This window comes from Rhea americana, unplaced genomic scaffold (assembly GCF_003343005.1).
Source record: "Rhea americana isolate MKP2758 unplaced genomic scaffold, rheAme1 scaffold_46, whole genome shotgun sequence".
NCBI classification, from domain to species: Eukaryota; Metazoa; Chordata; class Aves; order Rheiformes; family Rheidae; genus Rhea; species Rhea americana.
In genome coordinates, this window is record NW_028186601.1 from 623,488 (window position 1) to 643,984 (window position 20,497).

The 20,497-nt window shown below is 40.5% G+C and overlaps 1 pseudogene; it reads right to left on the minus strand.

Moving 5' to 3' along the window:
* Window positions 1–20,497, minus strand: part of LOC146589373 (chloride channel protein D-like) — an 85,668-nt pseudogene that overhangs the window by 14,338 nt on the left and 50,833 nt on the right.

A 20,497-nucleotide genomic window follows, 5' to 3' on the forward strand; every position in this document is an offset into this window, starting at 1 on the left:
TCTGCATTTTGTTAATGCAGACGTGGTCTTTGTCTTTCATCTAAGGATCAAAATGAGTTTTATAATTAAGTATACCTGTGGCTTGGATATACAGTGTTTTTATAGATGAAGACACAAGTGTGAAAATTACTTGTGGAAGAAAATCAATAGTGAAGAAAATCAGTCATCTGGTCCCACCTTTAAAACATAATCCTCTCCCAGGACAAGCAATGAATTCAATATCACTCATAACCATTAAAGCTTTCTTCATCTCAATTTAATAGTTGATTAGCTTTGCTTTTCATAAAATCTCTTTCATGCTACTAAGGAGAGCACAACACTGCAGCAAGCCTCAGAGCTAACCACTGCAGTGATCGCTAGTCAACAGTTACTGAAAAATCCACAAAGCAAACACTTCCCCAGGGTGAACATCTCCTATCTTGGGAAAGGCACTGACTTGCCTGAAGCTCTGCCATGCATGCCAGCATATGAACATGTCATGTAGACAATTAATGGAGTTAGGGCGAGGACAATCATGAGAACACACTAGAAGAGCAGTATACTCATGCTACAACAAAGTTCTATTCCCCTCTAGGCTACATTTGTACGAGGAAAGGAAGGAAAATACAATATACTTGGCATATAGTCACTACAGCAGAGGACATGGAGAACTTAATCCAGTCATGCCCTATAGCTTACCTTTGGTGCATTACCCACTTTGTTCTGCAGGCCTTTCTACAGCTTCACATTAGATAGTCTTTCAAAAATTGGTCTGTAATTGATCTAAGTAAAAAAATATATATATATATATATATAAATATACAGATCTAAATTCTGCTCCTAAATAATCACGTTCAGTTCCAAAGAAGGCAATTTCAAGAATGATGTCTAGGCTTTCAAGACTTTAATCCTAACATGAATATACAGACTTCAAGTGCAAAAGTTATGATTTATCCTGATCCTTTCCCATACTCTCTGTGCTCAGGTCCTAAACACTGTTCAGGTCTGTCCACACTCCTAACTTTACCATTTTCCACTTTAGCATCATAGACTGGAAAAAAAAAAAAAAAAAAAAAAAAAGCGACATTCACCATGAACTTAGAGAGCAGAAACATTTTCTCATCACCAGTGGTTTGTTGGCTGGTTTTGGCAGCTTGAAATTTGCTCAACACTGCTCTTAACTAAACCCAGCAGAGAGTCATTTAAAAGGACTTTGGGAAGTGTGAGAGAAATTTGGCCAGTCTAAAAAAAGTGCACACAAACACAATGAAGGAAATCGTTGGAAAATTTCTGATAAGAATCCAAGCCTATTAAAAACTGCCATATTCAAGAGAAAAATGAACATATATTATTGCACTTGGACTTCCAGAAGTCATGCTTCAGAGGTTAACAACACCACTCTTTGATGTTACATACAACATCCTCTCTATCACATCATCAAGCCTTAGAAAGCAGACCAAACATGTTTCTTACACTATTTTGCGAGATTTAACAGGAAGTGTTAGGATTCAGACTTGGACTCTGCAATTGTTCGTTTACTCTTTATTTATTTAAGAAGGAAGAAAACCCTTAAGTAGAGAATCTCATTTCAAAGATACCTTGGCAAACCATTGCAGTAGTTGCATACGCTCTATCTGTTATAAAGCATGCATCATGAAGATACACCTAATTAAGATAACACATTATTATCCCAAAATCCACATGTCAGATTTGGCATGGAAGTCAGGAATGAAAAGTATCTGACAGCTGATTGTGTCACTCTTTTCTAGTCAAGATGGTCTATTATCTGAGGAAACTGCAAATTCTAAATATTGGTGGGAGTGACATAAAAAGAACAGCAGCTCCAAAGTAGCTGCAAATGAGCAGAAGGAAGATTAAATGGTGATGTCACCAGCAAAAGCATTTAGAGCATGACTCTCCCAAACTGAACACATAAAATAGCAACACAGTTGAGGGGGAGGGAGATCAGAGAACCTGAAACACCCAAGCTACCCAAGGTAGCTGCATTGCTTTTATTTTTTTATTTTTCAGCTGGTTATGTCTGATATTTTGGCATATATCCAACTCAGTGAGGACCAGCAGTTGATGAATTCTGACCAGAATGAAGCAAATGTCCCTTTCATGTATTAAAAATTTACTTGTCTCTCAGAACATCTCTCAGACATGTTTAAAAGCCCAGTGACATAAATCGGTATATTTCAACTGATTTCAGTGCATTTGAGAAAACGATGACAAAGGAGAAGCAAGGAACAATAATTGGCACGCTAAAATGACAGAATATGGCACTCCAAAAACCCTTCATGGTCCTTCCTCATCCTGATCACTGCCTATTGTACATTATCTTACAATATCAACAAGGCTTTGAAAACCTGCTCCAGCCAAGACTTCATGTCTTGCACATTCAACTTTCATAGTAGTCAAAATGAATGGAGTGTTCAGAGGATTTTCAGCATTTGATCCCTGCTCTGCTCTCAGTAGAAGTTCTAACATAAACACACAACACTTGCAAAAGGGCAGAATGAGAGAAATTTTTTATATGAACTGTAGGATGCAAACTCATTTTGAGGATAGTTGTTTCTTGTATGTCCTTGATAAGATAGCTGCTAGTATACTAAATGCATTTTTTTCAGTTTTCAAGTAGTATTGTGCCTTTTTGAAATGGTAAAAAGCATATTATGCACCTGGTAAGCAAGACATTAGGAAAAGACTACATCATCATATACAGGGAACTGTTTTAAAGCCCACTAAACTTTCACAGCAAAATCTCAGGGTTACAGGGTTGTTTCAGGTTAGGCAGTCTAAATCATTATTGTTTACCTAAGTATTTGGTTCTTCAAACCAAGAAGGAACTTTGCAGGAGTTTTTGGCATTTCACCTATAAGATGACAAAAAGGTCATTATCAAGCACTGGACTGAGGTTTACCAGAGCTAAGATCAAGTCCTGTCTATGCCACTGTCTTTCAAAGGACATTGAATAAATATTTAAACTCCGTGCCTCAGTTTTCAAGTCTACAAAATAGGGATTTCTTCTACTTCAGAAATGTGTTTTGAGGTTTATATTCATTATTTAAGTAGCCAGCTGTCTGGTTTTATGGGCACCATGATCAGGGTGAATAAGCAGACAGAGAAGCCCATAGCCCCAGCATAAAAATGCAAAGGCTGCTATAAATAAAGGTAAATATAAACTTTTCTTTCAAGCCTACAGAAAGGTTGGATTCTAGAAAAGGATGAAGATTATATTTGTATTTCCCTACATGCTGGCTTGTTACCAGACAGATTTTCAATTTCAGAGGAACCTATCACACACTTAAATGACAAGTTTGTGATCAATCTTTCCATTCACACACCAGTTTTTCCCATGCCTGTATTTGATTTTAACATTTAACAACAGCCTGCACTTGCCTAAAAGCCACCTACGTGCTGCAGTAAGGCTTCATACGTTTTTAATTTGACTTTTTGAGTTAGCACACAGTCTCTGCAGCACTCCCATCTTCCCTCCAAAGGGCTCTCTCACAGAGTCTTATAACACCTGCACAATTATTTGTAGAGCAAAACAGGCTCACTAATTTTGAAAGTATCAAATAATGTTGTTCTTTGGAAGAAAAGTATCACACGTAGGATAGAAAATAAAACCACTCTATAAACCTTCCTCCGTCTGTGCTATTCATGAGCTGCAATGCCCCAGGACCCTGACAATACATGGGAGGATCATAACGTCAAGGGCTTTTGTTGAAAGCACTGGATTCCATTTATTTTAACAGGCAAGATTACTGTATAGTGTATCATTGAAATTAACTGGATCAACTTTTCAAAAGCAGGAGCCCGGACTGTAAAAACAAACAATGTGCTTCCAGTCTCTTAACTTCTCACGTGAATATCAAGTCATCACAAAAGCACTTTGATGTTGTAGTCAGCTCCCCAGTCTTGCACCTAAAAGTAGTTTTCAATTTCTTAACGTGCTCCCCCCTCCCTTTCCCTTTTTATTTCTTTGCGGGCTCAATTTGCATTCAAACCTCTGCCAATGATCTATCTAGATTTGATGAGACCTGGAAAAATTACCATTTGTGCAGAACTTACAGCAAGGCCACAGTGAAGAGGAAGGGAAAAGGCAGTGCATGATCTTCTAGTAAGAAACAAAACCTCATTTTTATCTCCATACATTGCATGAACTTTGCAGACTTCTGTGTTTGATTGAGTAACTTTGCATTCCTGTGATCTAAACTTAGCAAACTCTCAGTAACAGAGCCAGAACGAAAAGACTCTCCAAGTAGTTTTCAACTCTACATCATTTATTTCAGGAGTGCCAAACAGCAAGGCTTCATTAATATTAAGGTAGATCTCTCTAAGCTCAGTAATTACTTTATGAATTAAATGTTTCAGGTCTCATTTCATCTTTAACTTTCCATTTATCCCTAAGCTGTTGTACCACGTTGCTTACTGAAGGCGAGTACTTTTCCTCTTGCTAAGAAGAATAAAGGTGCTGCCCTATTAAACAAGTGTATGTGGATTCTGAGCATATGTGTGGATGTATACGCTTTGAGAATAGCATTTCATTAGTCCCAACTGGAAGGGCAGGTTAAAAAAAATACCAGAAAATACCTACAGTCTGACATATCTATAATATTTTGCAATGCTATATCCCCTTTCCCACAGCACCTATCAATATGCAATACTCTGCTTTACTGAAAAGCTTGGCAAAAAATGTTCCTAACTCACAACAGTTTCTGTTCACTGTACTGACCAGAGGCAAGTCATACCCAATAAACTGCCATAAAATACACATACAAAGTACTCTGGATCAATGATTTCTCTGTTAAAGGATGTTACTCTGCAATACAGCTTTAAGTTTTCAACTTTGTCATATTTTCTAAACTCTGATCTCTTCAATTTACTTTCAGTTATGTGACATTCCCCTTTAGTGGAGTGAAAGCATGCATTAGCTAAACAATGTGGTTTGGATTTAGTGTTCCCATGCATCATCATGAAAATGTTTGTCTCAGCAATAGTGTCATTATTGTTACTGGGAACAGCTGCTCTACCATGTCTTTTGATTGTAGAAAGCAGAGCATCTCCCTTCTCATACCAGTTTACAAGCAGAGAAATTAAAGCAAGGCTATCGAATACAAGGTTTCTGAGTACATAGTGTTCTGCACCTGGCTTCCTCCTACCACGAAGGAAGCTGAAAGTGCAGCACAGCAAGAACAGCAGCAAAATAAATATTGCAAATATGAATGTAGTTTGGCTCCCTCCACTGGTAGTTCTTTTGACTCTGGACCAGGAACAAATCTGAGGCAGAAATCTTCCTCTCAGGTGTGGATCTCTGGCAGTTCAGCTGCATTAGACATGAAATCCTTTGAGCAAAAAGCAGAGCAGAGGGGCTGCTGTTGACCAGATGGGTGTTAAATATCTCTGCTGAGTTTCTGAAGTGGAAAGACGTGACACTCCCAGCCTCACTGAAACAAGTCTTCACATCCAGCTCTGCGGAGCTGACCTTCTGGAGCACAGCTCTGCAGAGGAAGACCTGGGAGTGCTGGTGGATGACAAGTTGACCATGAGCCAGCAATATGCCCTTGTGGCCAAGAAGGCCAATGGTATCCTGGGGTGCATTAGGAAAAGTGTTGCCAGCAGGTCGAGGGAGGTGATCCTGCCCCTCTACTCAGCCCTGGGGAGGCCTCATCTCAAGTACTGTGTCCAGTTCTGGGCTCCCCACTACAAGAGAGACATGAAGCTACTGCAGAGAGTCCAGTGTAGGGCTACAAGGATGATCAGAGGGCTGGAGCACCTGCCCTATGAGGAACGGCTGTGAGAGCTGGGCCTCTTCAGCCTGGGGAAGAGAAGACTTAGAGGGGGTCTTATCAATGTGTACAAGTACCTGAAGGGAGGGTGTCAAGGGGACAGGGACAAACTCTTTTCAGTTGTCCCATGTGACAGGACAAGAGGCAATGGGCAGAAATTGAAGCTCAGGAAGTTCTGCCTGACCGTGAGGGGGAATTTCTTCCCTGTGAGTGACGAAGCCCTGGAACAGGTTGTCCAGAGAGGTTGTGGAGTCTCCTTCTCTGGAGATATTCAAGGCCCACCTGGATGCAACTCTGTCTACCATGCTGTAGGTGACCCTGCTGAGCGGGGGAGTTGGACTAGATGATCTCCAGAGGTCCCTTCCAACCAACTGATTCTATGATTCTATGATTCTACAGTCCCACCGGGTTCACCAATACTGTCACAGCTCTGTACTCCACAGGCCTCACACAGCTTGACTTATGTAAACTGTACATTTTAAAGGAAATTGCACACAAGTTAAAGCTATTCACATGATTTGAGCACTGGAACAAGTTGCCCAGGGAGGTTGTGGATTCTCCTTCTCTGGAGACATTCAAAACCTAGCTGGACCCAATCCTGTGCAATGTGCTCTTGGTGACCCTGCTTGAGCAGAGGGGTTGGACTAGATGATCTCCAGAGGTCCCTTCCAACCTCAACCATTCTGCGATTCTGTGATGATTATAGATAGGACAGATAAGCTCTAACTCACCTTTTAGAACAAGAGTTTCAGAAGAAATTAAACTTTTTGTTTTAAGATGGACTTTAAGATGGACTCTATTTCCTAGAATATTAGACCCTTTTAAATCTCTTCAGATGAGAAATCATGCTTTCAGTCACTGGTAATAACTACTCATTTCTGTAACCCCAAACCTTTGTGTGTAACTTTTCAGCTACAGGAAGAACATGGTGGTTTTGAATATATTTCTTTCCTGATTTAGAACACTAAGTTCCATATTCAAAAGGGTCTTAGTTTTCCAACTTTCTTCTGAAAATGAGAATTAGGCACTTTGAACACCTCACTTACTTACATCAAAAATACTTAGCTTGGGTAAGGCAGTCACACAGTCAATACACTCCCATACAGCATATCAAAACTTGAAATAAAACAACACAGGGAACATAAAAAGGAACATGGTAAACTACAAGTTTTTCTGACATCTCTGCCTACAATATTTTTACTGAACTTTCTTTCTGGACCAAAAAAAAAATAATTTCTATCAACCACAAATGCTGAAGTTTCAGTAAACTTGATGGGTGGGAAGAGATGGGGTTTCCTAGGTGAAAAAATACACACAAAAATGCAGGCACAATGCCAGAAATGTCACATCCTGTGCAGAAGTAGCAGAAAACCATGTTTTACCAAATATATATTCTGCAAAGTCAGCTTACAGTCAGAGACAGTGTGGTTTCTGCATAATTACTTTCTCCCAATCAAACTAAATCAACCAAAAAAAATTTTCCTTCAGCTAAAAGATAGACAAACAAAATGCAGAGTAATGGGTAACAGCTGTGTAGTAAGAGTGCAAAGACAAAACAGGGAATTGCAACCTTGAGCCTTACAATAGGAGAAATGTGTGTGACACAGATCTGAGACGTTCAGGCATGAAGCAAATTGTTCATTTGTTACGCTAAAATTCCCAAACAGGTTCCTCGGTGGTATTCATCTGCCCAGTAGTCTCTCCAGGACGGCTGTATCATAGCTGTATCATGCTCAAGGCAGAAGTTAAGATAGCTGGGCAGTACTCCAGCTTCTGCCTCTCCACACTGTGTTTCATCAGAGGAAGAACCAGTGACAAATCCTGGTCTCACAAGCCACCAACATCCACCTGCTTCTCTTCAGTCAATACTGGGAGTATTTAACTGCAGTACTGAAACACTGTTCTTTCATTTTCCTTGGCAAAAGTGAAATAAGGCAAGGGAATCCCCCAACATCAGAGTAGTTTCTAGGAGGTATGTGTCATTCCTCAGTGTTACAAACACGGAGGGACCTACATATGTTATGGAATAAACAGTATCTCAGTAGAACGTATCTAAGTAGACAGCATGTTATCATCTGTCTTGGTGGAAGAAAACAGTGCACAAGAGTCACAGGGCAATGGCAGGTGGAAGGAAGTGACCACAAGCAGGAGGATGTACAGCATGGCAGCAAAGGTGTCGCTGATGACTCTGAGGTACCATCACCTTCCATGTTATACTCCAGCCATTTCCATGGCCAGGGAAAGAAACTAGTTACCTACAGCGTTCCTCAACAAACTCTCCATATCTTCTGTTTTACTCTGGTTTACATTACAAAGTAACCTCTGGCAAAATAAGATGGAGCAGCAAAACACAAGTGATGATGTATCTAATGTCTTCATCATGTCACAGAACCACCTCATTGCCCCGCACTGGCCCTACACTACAACATTGTAACATACGTGGAAGTATAAAAATAGCTCTATTTTTCATTTTTGGTCTCTCAGAAATTAGGCAGAGTCATAACTCTATCTTTGCCCTCTGGAAGAGAATCTGGAGCCACAGACTAGAGCAGTGAAAACAAGAGAGAGCCAGGGGATCTCCCAGGCAACTCCTCAGTATGCATTTACAGCCTCACACAATGTCTCTGGCACAAGCCTCCTGGGAAGGAAGGCAGTGGTGCTACCGTCAGGTCTCTCTGAAGAATGACTTTCACCTGGGGTACAGTTGCCTCCCTAGCCAGGAGGCCATGCAGTTTCACACATGCAGTTTACAGCTCTCGGTGGACTCTGGACTAACGCTTTCACAGCAGGCCAGGTCTCCCTCTGCAGTTACTGGGAGCACATGGGGGAGGCATTCCAGCTGCAGTGCAAGAGAATAGCTTGCTTTATTTTGATATGAAAGTATCATCACCTTTGTGGGAGAAATGAAGAGGGGAAAGCAGGCCCTGAACCCTCCGTATTGCACGTAGTAAGTCTAGCATCCTTAGTGACTCCATACACCGAATTTGCCAGTCACACGCTCCTCAGACTGAATTCTGCAAGGGTTTCCCAGGCATGCACAAAGCACTGCCTATGGCAAAGTGTCAAAAGTATTACTCTAAGGAAATCTTTGTTTTGGAAACTTGCTACTCAGCTACAGTTTGCTTCTTCTTTAAAAATTTTTAAGCCAAGGAGCTTTCTTTGGTAATTGTTTTTGTTTTCAGTCTCTACTGCTTACTCAAATGGGGACAATAACAGCTTCAGAGTAAGGTCAGCCATGTAAAAACATGTTTGGTGATCTCATCTTAATCCCCAGTGGGTAACCATCCAGATCACGAAGGGTAGGAGAAAAATCTGGCCTCACTAAACAGTGCTGGAAAAGTTGTGTTTTGTTTTAGGGTTTGGGGTTCTTTTAACAAAATCTGAACAGCTGGGCATTTGCTACAGGCCAGCACAGAGGTGCATTTGTAGACCCACGCAAGTCCCAGTCAACATTGCTTGCCCACACTCCTTGCTTGGTAAGAGCTGACACCTTTTCTTTTCAAGGGATCTGTATCATTTGTATGTATAACAACACTTTGGCCTTGTACAGCAAGTCTCGTCACTACAGTTTCCAGGTATGAACAGGTACTGAATATCTTTTGCATTCAGTCCAATTTTACAGCATTTCAACCACGCTTATTTCATGAGAAGAAATAGCATAGAAACACATGCAAGTGAGAAACAGTATTAAAAAGTTACAAGCTGCTGCAGCCTTCATGTAAGGATCTTGCAAGCTCAGCAGGTAGCTCACTTCTTTTTCTTCCTTAGCTCTTGGCCTCCATTTTTTTTAGCCTAATACAAACATTTTTTTTTTGCTAGAAGAAACCCATTTGAGAATCCATACTAATTTCCTAACCAGTTCCCAAAAAAAACTGGTGCAAAAAATTCTTGCCTCATCTATCTTTTTTAAACAGGCCAGCCAAGCTACATTTCCTTCAGTTTAAGCATGGGGCAGTGGCATTGTTAATGTATGAGATGGAAAAGCAAATTATTATTTTTCTGTCCTTTGGGCAATGTCACCACCATGTGGGATTGCACTAGATCTCATACAGTATGAGATTCACATTTCTTGTCCTGGTCTTAACAGTTACGTGCTGCTAGAGCTGTAGTTTTATGAGTAAGATGGAAAACTCTAACTACTTATGGTTATGAATACGATAATTCCATGACATACACATTTTTAAAGGCTTGTTACAGAGGATGGCTACAGAGCATTTGCTTCATGGTGTTGGTGAGAGGCCAAAGTCAAACAGCAAAGTCACGCGTGGTCTCTACCCCGGACAAAAGCACCCAGAACTCATCAGCCAGTTCTCAGACCACTTGGCACACACTGAGGCAAGAAGACTGTCGTCAGCATGCCACAATGCAGTACGTGCTCCCAGGCAACCTCTCCTTATGGGTTTCACTAGATTAAGCAATAAATATTTACCCAGCCAAAAAACCTTTTGCCATTTCTTTGTCAACTATTAAAAGCATTACCTTGGTTTTACTCAAACAGTTGAACAGCTCATTTATGCTAGAAGCGACAGAGGAGAGGCTTTTTCATTCACCCCGTCTAAAGCTCTAATGCGTTTTTTGACAGACAATAATTCTAACAGAATTTATTCACAAAAGAGCTCTGGGGATTAAGCAAACCACACCCTACCAGGATTATCAGGTAACATCACATTTTCTGTAAAGCTGCTTCTCTTTGGGGTGTGCTAATGACCAAGTTTCCCTTCCATCCTTTTGCTTAGTTCCACGCAACTCTTCTCTGTGTTACGAAGCACAACAGTATTCACATAAACTCAGCATATTCCTCAACAGTCTGGAACTCCCACTGCCAGATAGTTGGTGAATTAACAAGGAAATGGTGAGGCTATAAATTGAATTTAAAAGGAACTTTGGCTGGATGAGTTGTTAGCATGTTTTCTAGTTTTATTGCCACAGACATCTGAGAACTAAAAGAATACACTAGTTTATGGTATATAACATCTTCCCATCGGTGCACACTGTAGATTGTCACCCAGTTTTAGTGCTCTAGCATGTCTCTTGTTAATAACTTTTACAACAGCATCACCATGAGGGAACAAGTATACCTATACGATAGTGCACTTACTGATGCCACTGTTCCTCCAGATCACTGCAACCCAAACAATCTCCGTAGTAGGATTCTCTCGTTCCAAGCAGTTATTCCCTTCCTGAAAGGTTCCTACAAGTGTTTTGCTTGTCAGTGAAGCAAGCTCACAATTTTTATTAAATATTCACTCCTTTCACTTCTTCACCCTCCAAAGCTACAGCTGACCACAGAGCTGAGGTAGTTGGTGTGATCCAGCTGCTAGTGGTTCATCCTTAAAACATTTTTATAAAGCAGGCAACAAGACAAGTCCTAACCAAATTTCCACTGATGATACACTGATGACTTTTTTCTTATCCAAATTAACAGAAGAAAATTCTTTTTTCCTTGCTTTCTTTCTCTCAGATAGCTCTCAACTGGCATCCAATTAAGAGGATAAAACACAAGTAGATTAAAAAAAATCTCTACAAGGAAAGAAGAATACTGGGATCATTCAGGACAAATGACTGTGCAGATTCTGAAAGGCAATGATATTAAAATGCAAAACTAACTGACAATGTGTTTGTACTATGGTTATTGTAAGTACAATGAGACTTTGTTGTGTGAATTCCTGGGCAGTTGCACATGCATCTTCTCCTTTCTTCTAGGATGTCCAAGGTGAGAATTAAGTCATTATTCTGCTCGTGACTCACCACTCAAAGGACAGTCCTAAGGTACATTCCTCAAAGGATGAATTCACTCTTGTAAATGTATGAAAGAGTACCAGCAATACATTATTTATCAGGATATGGTTTTAAAGAGTTCCCAGCATAGCATGGATTCCCTTAGCCTAACTCTTGTTTATAGCAGAGTGTTACTTGCAGTGATTTTGTTGTTTATCTAGTCTGTGATACGATTTACATTAACTCATTTCCTGTAAAAGCATACACCAGAAAAATGAAAAAAAATGTAAAGAATGTGCAGGCCAACTTCAAAATGACATGTGACATTTTATGAGCAGCTAGGTCAAAATCCTCTTAAAAGACTTGTAGTGAACATTTAAGGCTCTGAAGGGCAACTTTCCCTTTTTCTGAAATTCACATGAGACAGCTTTTTCTGCAGTTCACATAAGGCAGTTTCATTGGTGCTGTTCAAAAAATCTCTGGTGCAAGAGATAACCAAGATCTTCCAGCTTTCCTAGAGTAAGGGACACCTGCTTTTCATGCCAAGGACAGTAGGCGCAAGCTTCGTATCCATCCCACATAATCTTGATAAACACGTGTATAAAGAAAACGTCTGAAAAATGGCCAGAAACATCTTGTAATATCAATTTGATGGTGTTTTTACCTTTTAATAGTTCCCTGGAACATCTCTGCATGGCCTGACTTGGGCCTGTAAACCACCAGGAATCCACCATGGCTTCTGGTGCATACTTCTGCAAAGCTGAGCCAACAACGCAAGGTTTTCCTTTAGGTGAAGGACTCTGACACGAGGCTCCGTGACGCCTCTGGCACAGAACAGTTCCAGGTTCAACCTGAAAGACGCAAAGCAGACAGCCAAAGAAGTATTTAGTAAACAGGAAATGAGGAGTACTGTACCACATTAGCATTTGACGAGTTTATAATGTGTTAGTAAATTACTTCAAGATGGAAATCAATCTGTTTTATTTGCAAATGTAAAAATGTAGTTACCCAATAAAAGTGCTTATCAAGCATTGCCTCTCTTTGTGTAAGACACATGATAAATTCAACCATATGCATGACATGGTCATCCTAGACAGGATATCATAAGACTCATTTATCAATTTGCATGACTTTTCTCATTAAAAAAAGATTTTTAATCTGATCTGAAATCCTCTGGAATTCTGGATGAGATCATATACTTTAAATTTAAGTACTTCAGAGAAATTCAGGCTTACACTCACTATTGCAATATTATTTTGTGGCAGTAGTAATTGAAAGGCTGGCCCTTCCAAGATTTCTCACAAATCATACACTGTATTTCCAACATTTTCTAACATTTTTCAGGTTCTAGGCAAGGTTTCAGGAAACAATGCCGGAACATACATTAATTGAAAAACATGTGCATACCCACTATTTATGAGAGTAGGGTGGAATGAAAAATAAAAATACTTTCTGCAAAATTCAACAGTAATTTCTATGAAATTATATTAGTGCAGATTCTGACTACTGAAATCAATAAACTGCTCTAGTTGTAAAGTTGTAAACTTTTTTTTTTTTTCAAAAATACATTAATTACTCTGATTCTCATCTGGACACTGCATAAGCCAGAATCCCCTGTTCAGACAAGGGCTCACACAAACCACAGACAGAGACAACTGGAGCATAAATTTGCCCACATCCTGTTTTACCAATGTACCTTTCATCCCTGTGGTAAAAGCAACTATTTTCATATGTTGTTAATTATTGTCCTCCCTCCTGAGAGACGCAAAGTTATTTTTTCAAGCCAGTTACTGTAATGTCTTGTGAGGTGACCACCTGTCTAGGAGTAACTGAACTGAGAAGACAGCACACTTCATATACATGGCACCTACACAGCTGTCATACAAGTTTCTGCTTCTTCTGAACTGAGATGGATTTAAACGAATTCCAAAAAAGAATAGTCTTATATGCACTGAATCACGTCATACCCATCCTCAATTATAAGAAACAGATAGCAGGCAATGAAAATGTGGAACACCGTCTTATCCATGTTTCAAGGGATAAGGAACACCATCTTATGGATAAATGAACTTCTCTGAGACATATTTTGTCACTGACTTAAAATGGACAGTATTTTACCTTGCAAATCAAAGGGCCGAGTAAAGAATATAATACCAATTAATGAGAACAAAGTCTAAATGTCCTGAAAAGATTTTTTTTTTTTTAATTCTTAATATCACTTAATGCATCACAAATTATGGAACTAAGTGGAAAGCAAAGATACTGCTCCAGATGAGTTACTGTCAGAACTGTGCTACCATGTCAAGTAAAATACTCTAGCAGGGAAATTTTCATTTTCCTAAGTGAGGAGATCTCTGTTCATCCTCCATTTCTCCATTTGCATATGCCAGATAAAAATTCATATTTGCTTGCCTTAAGCTTTGTCTACATAGACCATGCACTGTAGTGCTATTAATAATATTGTATCTAGCATAGTTGATACAACATGAAAACATGATTAATGATAATAGGTACCTCCTGCATTACATGAAGTATGTGCAAATCCTGAACCATTTTTCAGATTAGTAAGAGTAGTGTGAAAACAGTATTGATGATCACTATCCCAACCATTTTTTTCTTATTAGTGAAGAGCAGATCCAGCTGTTATCATTCCATGTTGGCCCACGCAGTATCTGCATCAAGAAATTATCCTGGATACCCTGCAGAAATCTCCTTAATTGCTTGCATCCCTACATGTTGCCTTTCCAGCAAATATCAGGGAGGCTGAAGACCCCTTTGAGAACTAGGATCTGCGATCCAAAGACCTCCTTAAGTTGTTTAAAGAAGGGTTTGTCCATAACCTGCATAAGGCAAACAAACTCCCCCTGCAATGTCACCCTCACTGGCTTCTCTTCTGACTCACAAATTCACAACCACAATCTTCCATCCTATGAAGAGCTCCATGAATCTTAGCTCACTTTCATACAGAGAGGGCTATTCCCATCTTTCCTGAAGTGCTTGTCTCCATCCATTGCAGCATTCCAGTCATACGAGCTGTACAACTGCATCTCAGTTATTCCAGCAACGCTGCAGTTCTGTCATTGCATCCAGAGCTCTAGTTCCTCCTGCGTCTTTCCCTAAGTGCAAGCATTTGTGTACATACACTTGAGACAGGTGTCCTTTTGCCCTGTTTTACCATTCCTGAAGCCTCTCTTATTTCTGTCACACAGCACCCTTTACTTTTGACCTCTCTCCGCCACTACCTTACTTAATTGCGAGGTGTAATCTCCCTTCCCCAATTCTTCCTAATTTAAAAACCTCTCCTCCCCATCTTGGCCAACCTGTTGACAAAGATGACTTTCCTCTCACTCTGTCACATAGATCCTATCTCTCCCTAACAGTTCTTAACTGAGGTCCTGTGGTTGTAAAAGCCAAATTCATGTTGACAAATCCAACTATATTGACTTATTGACACACAGGATCTGTCTGCTCCTCCCCAAGCTTTTCTTTCGCATCATCAGGATTGACAACATCATCTGAGTCCTCGTGCCCTTGACCCTCATCCCCAGAGACCTGTAGTCACTCTTGATACACTTAAGGTCTCCTCTGGCAGTGTTGCTGGCGCCCACATAGATAAGCAGCAGGAAGTAGCAGTTGAAGGGCCAGACAAGCCACAACAGTTTCTCCACAACCTTCCAGATCAGAGCCACCAGCCAGCAGAAAACCTCTGTAAGACAGCAGATCAGGTCAGCAGATGGAGGTCTCCATCTCCCACAAGAGGGAGCTCCTCTTGACTGCCATTTGCAGCTTCCTCTTGGTGCTGCTGCATGGTTCAGGCTTTGCTAATTCAGATGCTTCCCCAGACATGTCTTTCTCCTCCTTGTACCAAAAGCATTCTAAAAGTATTCTAAAGTATTCTCCTCCAGAGTACTAAAAGTATTCTAAATTTGTAGGTCTGAAGGTGGAGAAGAAGCCATCCTACTGTTGCCAGAAGTCATAAGCCTCTGGCCTTTCCCATCCTAGGAGTCTCTTTCTGCCCCACACCAACTACCACAGTCCCTAGCGGCCTCTCCCTCTGTGCAGCTGGGTGTTCAAGCACTTGTCTCTGAAAGTCTCTGAGAATATGCTGTCAATCTCTTCCATCTTGCCTGATATTGTACAGTCTGCTCACCTCTTCCCACAGCTTGGTGACATAGCTCATCACCCAGAGCTCTTTTCCCACAGCCAAGGATATTTTCTCCCTTGCCCTAGCCCCAAGAAGAGGCATCAGGCACTGCCTGCAGCCCTGTACCTGCAGAGCTACCGCATCCCATAGGAGGTCTGCCTCTGCGCCGTGGTAATTGCTTCAGCGGTGCTGGCAACCATGCTCTGTGGCACATCACTGTCACAGCTGCTGAGTCCCACGTTGCCATCGGCAGAGTCTTCAGCCTCTTGTCCCTTTGGTGCAAACTGTTGCTTCTGATGACTGCCCTCTGGGATCACCACTCTGAGCCTGGCAGTTACATAGCTTTCTTCCTCACACTTCCTTGACCCTTCCTTACCACAGTCAGCCTTGTCCAACAACAGCTGAGATCCAAAGACAGCAGAAGCTCCCAGAAGAGCCAGAAGCACTATTCATAAATAGTGAACATGAGCCTAAAAACCACCCTGGGCACCTGTGTGTGCACTGCTCCACCAATGGCCATGCTTACTGCCAGTCTGTTTGCAGCCCCCGGCTCACTGTGCTCCCTAGGGGCTGGTAAATAGATGTCACATCCAGGCACTTGCCCCTCCTGGCAAAGCCCCCACCACCAGCAGGTCCCTTCTCATACAACTACAACCCTGCCCAAACGCCTCCTGAGCACGTGAGCACCCCACGCTTACCTCACGAGTGCCGTCACTGCTGCACACTCCTGCTACAGTAAATCCCTTAGTTTCACAACGCAAACTGAATTTCAAGCAAGGCGTTTCATTTACTATGCCTGAAAATACCTTTTGATATGAAATAACCACAGGAACTTACATTTGGATTGTATCTTGTAGATCTTTCTGATGTGATTAGATTCACCTCAAGGAGAGATGCAGGGTGGTAGTAATGCTACTAAAATAGTTCTAGCATAAATTTTTATTTTATAGGACATGTGAAAACACTTTTTCCCAAAATGTAACTCACTACAGTGGTATAATGTGGTAGAATATTAAGGCTAATTCATAAAAGTTGCAGTATCCAGGTTTCAGGTTCTTTTCAGGAAGCATGCCCACAGCTCTGGGTATCGCAGGGAACCATCGGCCTTAGGACCTGTGAAAGAGACATTCATTTGATAAGAAGCCAATATCCCTGATTGGTAAACTGTCTTGACATGATTCATGGAAATGTAGCTCAGGCCCTGTTGCTATTAAATTCAACGGAAATTTTCCCACTGAAATAAATTGTTAAGGGTTTAACCGTAACAGATCTAGTCGTAATATGGAGATTCCCTTAGACAACATTCAGTCCAAGAAAACTTTTCTTTTCTTGAAACATAGTTTATTCTATATTTTATGCAAGCTTAAAATGATTAAAAGAACTTAAAGAAGGGGGAGAGGAGAAGCATGCTGCTAACTCAAACAGAGTCCAAGGGCCTAGGTGGACGAGCACGCAGGCAGCGCTGCTGCTTGCCTGGATTTATTCGCATACTCGCCTTTGGCTTTTTTAGCTGCTGCTCCAATCCTCCTCTTTCTGTTTTGAGAGTGTTTACCTATTGACTAGCCACAGGCCTTCTTGCTTAGAACAGCCCCGGATTTTATTTGGGCTTCTTGTAAACCATTGTTTTATTGCCCTGACTGGCTGTTGCATCTTGTATAAATAGTTCTCAGGGGTTTGTCTAGGGGTTTGCACGATGTTTGAAGTGATTTGTCAAGGGCGTTCAGCAGCACAGTCAGAGCTCTGAACAATTCAGGGGGGCTGGGTAGCTTAAGGGAACACTGTCAAGTGGGAGATCATTAAAACTAGTTACCTATGCTATAAAAGCCATCAATTATTAGGACTGTTCAGTTTTAGTATCTTCTATTCATGAGTTTTCTGAGACTTTTAAGGTTTTAGATTTTTTAAAAAAACACACTTTATTTGGAAAGAAAACTAAACACATTTATTTCATAAAGCCATTCCAGTACAGAACCAATCAAACTGCTAAGACCTGTATATTATAAATACAATTTATTAATGTTAGCTTTCTTTTTCTTTAGCATCTTCAAAGAAATCACACTATGAAAAAACTCACAACATTGCAGGAACACAATTTACATTTAATCCAAATTCTAAAGAAAAAAAAAATCTAAATACTGGTCAGAGTTCCACCAATTTTCAGCAAACCAGTTGGTAAAAGTCAACCAAGAAAAAGCTTTTACAAAACCTACATGCCGATATTGATCTCACTATACAGCAGAATAGTATATATGTACACCAGAAGGGCTAATCATGTGCAGATGGCTGAATTTAGTCAGAGTTTGCCATTGATTTCTGTGGGGAGGGAAAAAAAAAAAAAAGATTCTTTAAGTATGCTCACAGAATACCCGCTGAGATGAATAAATGGAAATTAAAATCTCTATAAAACCAAGTTATGCTAGAAAAGGGCACCACTTTAAATTAATTTTAAAATTGATTTGTTCCACTCACTGCTAACTCCTGAAATAGACACATTTAGAATGATTTAAAACTAAATTGAATCAATAAACACACAGTGTAAACTGATATAAGTGTCCTTTGGGCTAATTAGATCTATTTAAAATCAATTTTCAGTGGAATTTTGCATGGCAGAGAAGACCTAAGACTCCTCACTGTCTCTTTTTTTAGCTGAACACTAAATTGAGAGAGAAATTCTTCTGGTTAAATAGGAGCCAAATTTTTGGCAGAGTTCAGTCTCTATTCAGTACATCTACAAATATTTATATTGACTGTAAGTAGATAAGCTTCCCAGCATCCACTGGTCCTGGCTCCCTCAATATGCTTAAATGAGGGGACATTTAGCTACTCAGTCTCAAGGCCTTTGGACAGTACAGCACTTATTGTGAAATGTGTTGTTTGGGTTAGCTGAATGTCTCTGTCACTTCTTTCCCAAAGAGGATTTGAAAGTTATATATGTTTAGCAACTACTGTATGCAAAAGACAAATGGATTTCCACATGGTCTCATGATCTCCTGGGAGACTGTCTCCCTCTACGGCTTGAAAAACTGCAGAACAAAAAAGAAGAAAAAAAAGAAAAAAACAGATAAGAAAGCTTTTGTGTTTTGGAAAAGAGATGAATTTGTTGTTATTTTTTAGAATGTTTGTTTTTTTCCTGCCAAGAGCTTGCTTCTCTGATCCTGTGTCCCTTACGAGTTTTGTCCCTTCAGCATTGACAGGATAAAATACTAACAAGCTAAAAAAATAGCAGCTCCTCCTCACTTTGCATAGATAATAATTGTTTGTGTAAGGGCATTTAGCTTTAAAAAAATCAGGCTGTGCATGAAACCCAGCAGTAAGCAGGTAAAAGATCACCTAAGTGGATCTGTATCCTAGAATTACTCAAGGGACAGCTTAAAATCTAATGTCTCTGTGCTCTGCATGCTGAATCTTTACAGTTTAGGTAAAACATAAAGGACATTGTTCTTGACTTAGTTTACACAGTGCACAGTCAAAAACAAATTTAAAACTGTAATTAGCCATTTACAGATTGACTCATGTAAAACAGTATTAAGTGGAGTGTGAGCATCTAAATACTCAGAGCTATTCACAGTGCCTGTTCGCGACTACCACTCATCCTGAAGGCTTCTAAACTCCATTGGCACTGATATTCATTCAGAACCATGCATTTCCTCACAGGAGTAGCAGCGTGTAGAAATGTTTCAGTCCACACAATAGCTGTCTAGCTACTCATCTACTCTCAGGCGTCACACATACATTGACAACACTATAAGTCTATAAGCCACTACAGGGCACTGCGCTAAGGCCATTGAAGGAGCTCAACAGACTTGACCTGAAATCCTTCTTTCTTCAGGAGACTACATTTGGCTGAAAAGTGGGAGATCAGAAATCGTTTCTCACCAGCCTTTAGAGGTCCAAAGCCTTACCTGGGATCTCCCCAAAATAGTGGATGCTCCAGCACCCATGCTCTCAAGAGAGCCAGGCAGCGAACACCCTCCCAGTAAGGTCACCCACATTGTCAGAAGGCAAGATGCAGGGAAGCAGTGCTTATCAGGCTCTATAGAGACTATAAATCATTGTTATTATGAACTAAAGGTCACTACTGGTCATTTTATACAAGTATATCTCAATGTTTCTGTTAGTGCAACTCCTTTCTCAGCTCCCTTACCTCCGCGCAGTGACCCTGAGCACCTCTGCAGGCTTCTTCACTAACTGCGTGTTGTTAACTACCTATAGCTGCTGATGGGTACACAGTTCTTAGAGGGCCCAGGCAATCACTGCTACAAGTATGAATGCTACAAGTGTCCAGGAAGGACAAAGCTGCTGCCCAGATGCATAGGTAGTTAGCAGTTCCTGAGCTGGTGGAAACATTCATCTTGGACTTCTCCCCAGATTCCTGTTCAGGGTTGTGGCCATGCTTTATACGAAAAGGCAACTCTGTGATGCTCGGTGTTGGGCTGAGAACTGCATAAAGTTAATCAGTAGAAAATGCTAGGCACAGAAGTATATCTGAGGCCCTCCTGCTCTCCAGAGGGACCTGTAAAATGCCTTTATACATCTACACAGTATTTTCTGTCCCACAGGTAGAGACCTAGTAGAGAATTACACATTTTGTCTAAAAAAAATGCATATAGGTGTTGAATATTATCAAACTATATGTTAGAACAGACATCCACATTTACAAGTCATCATTTGTGTCTGTAGTACTCATACGCCTATGAATATGTAAAAATAAATACAGAAAGATATAAAGATGGATTAACGATATTAACATGCAAGACAATTTTATGTTCATATGACTTATTATTACTGTATTCAGAATGGAAATGATTCAGTTATCCTTTCGTTCTCCAAATTATTATCTGAGCCCATAAGAATCTTCTTA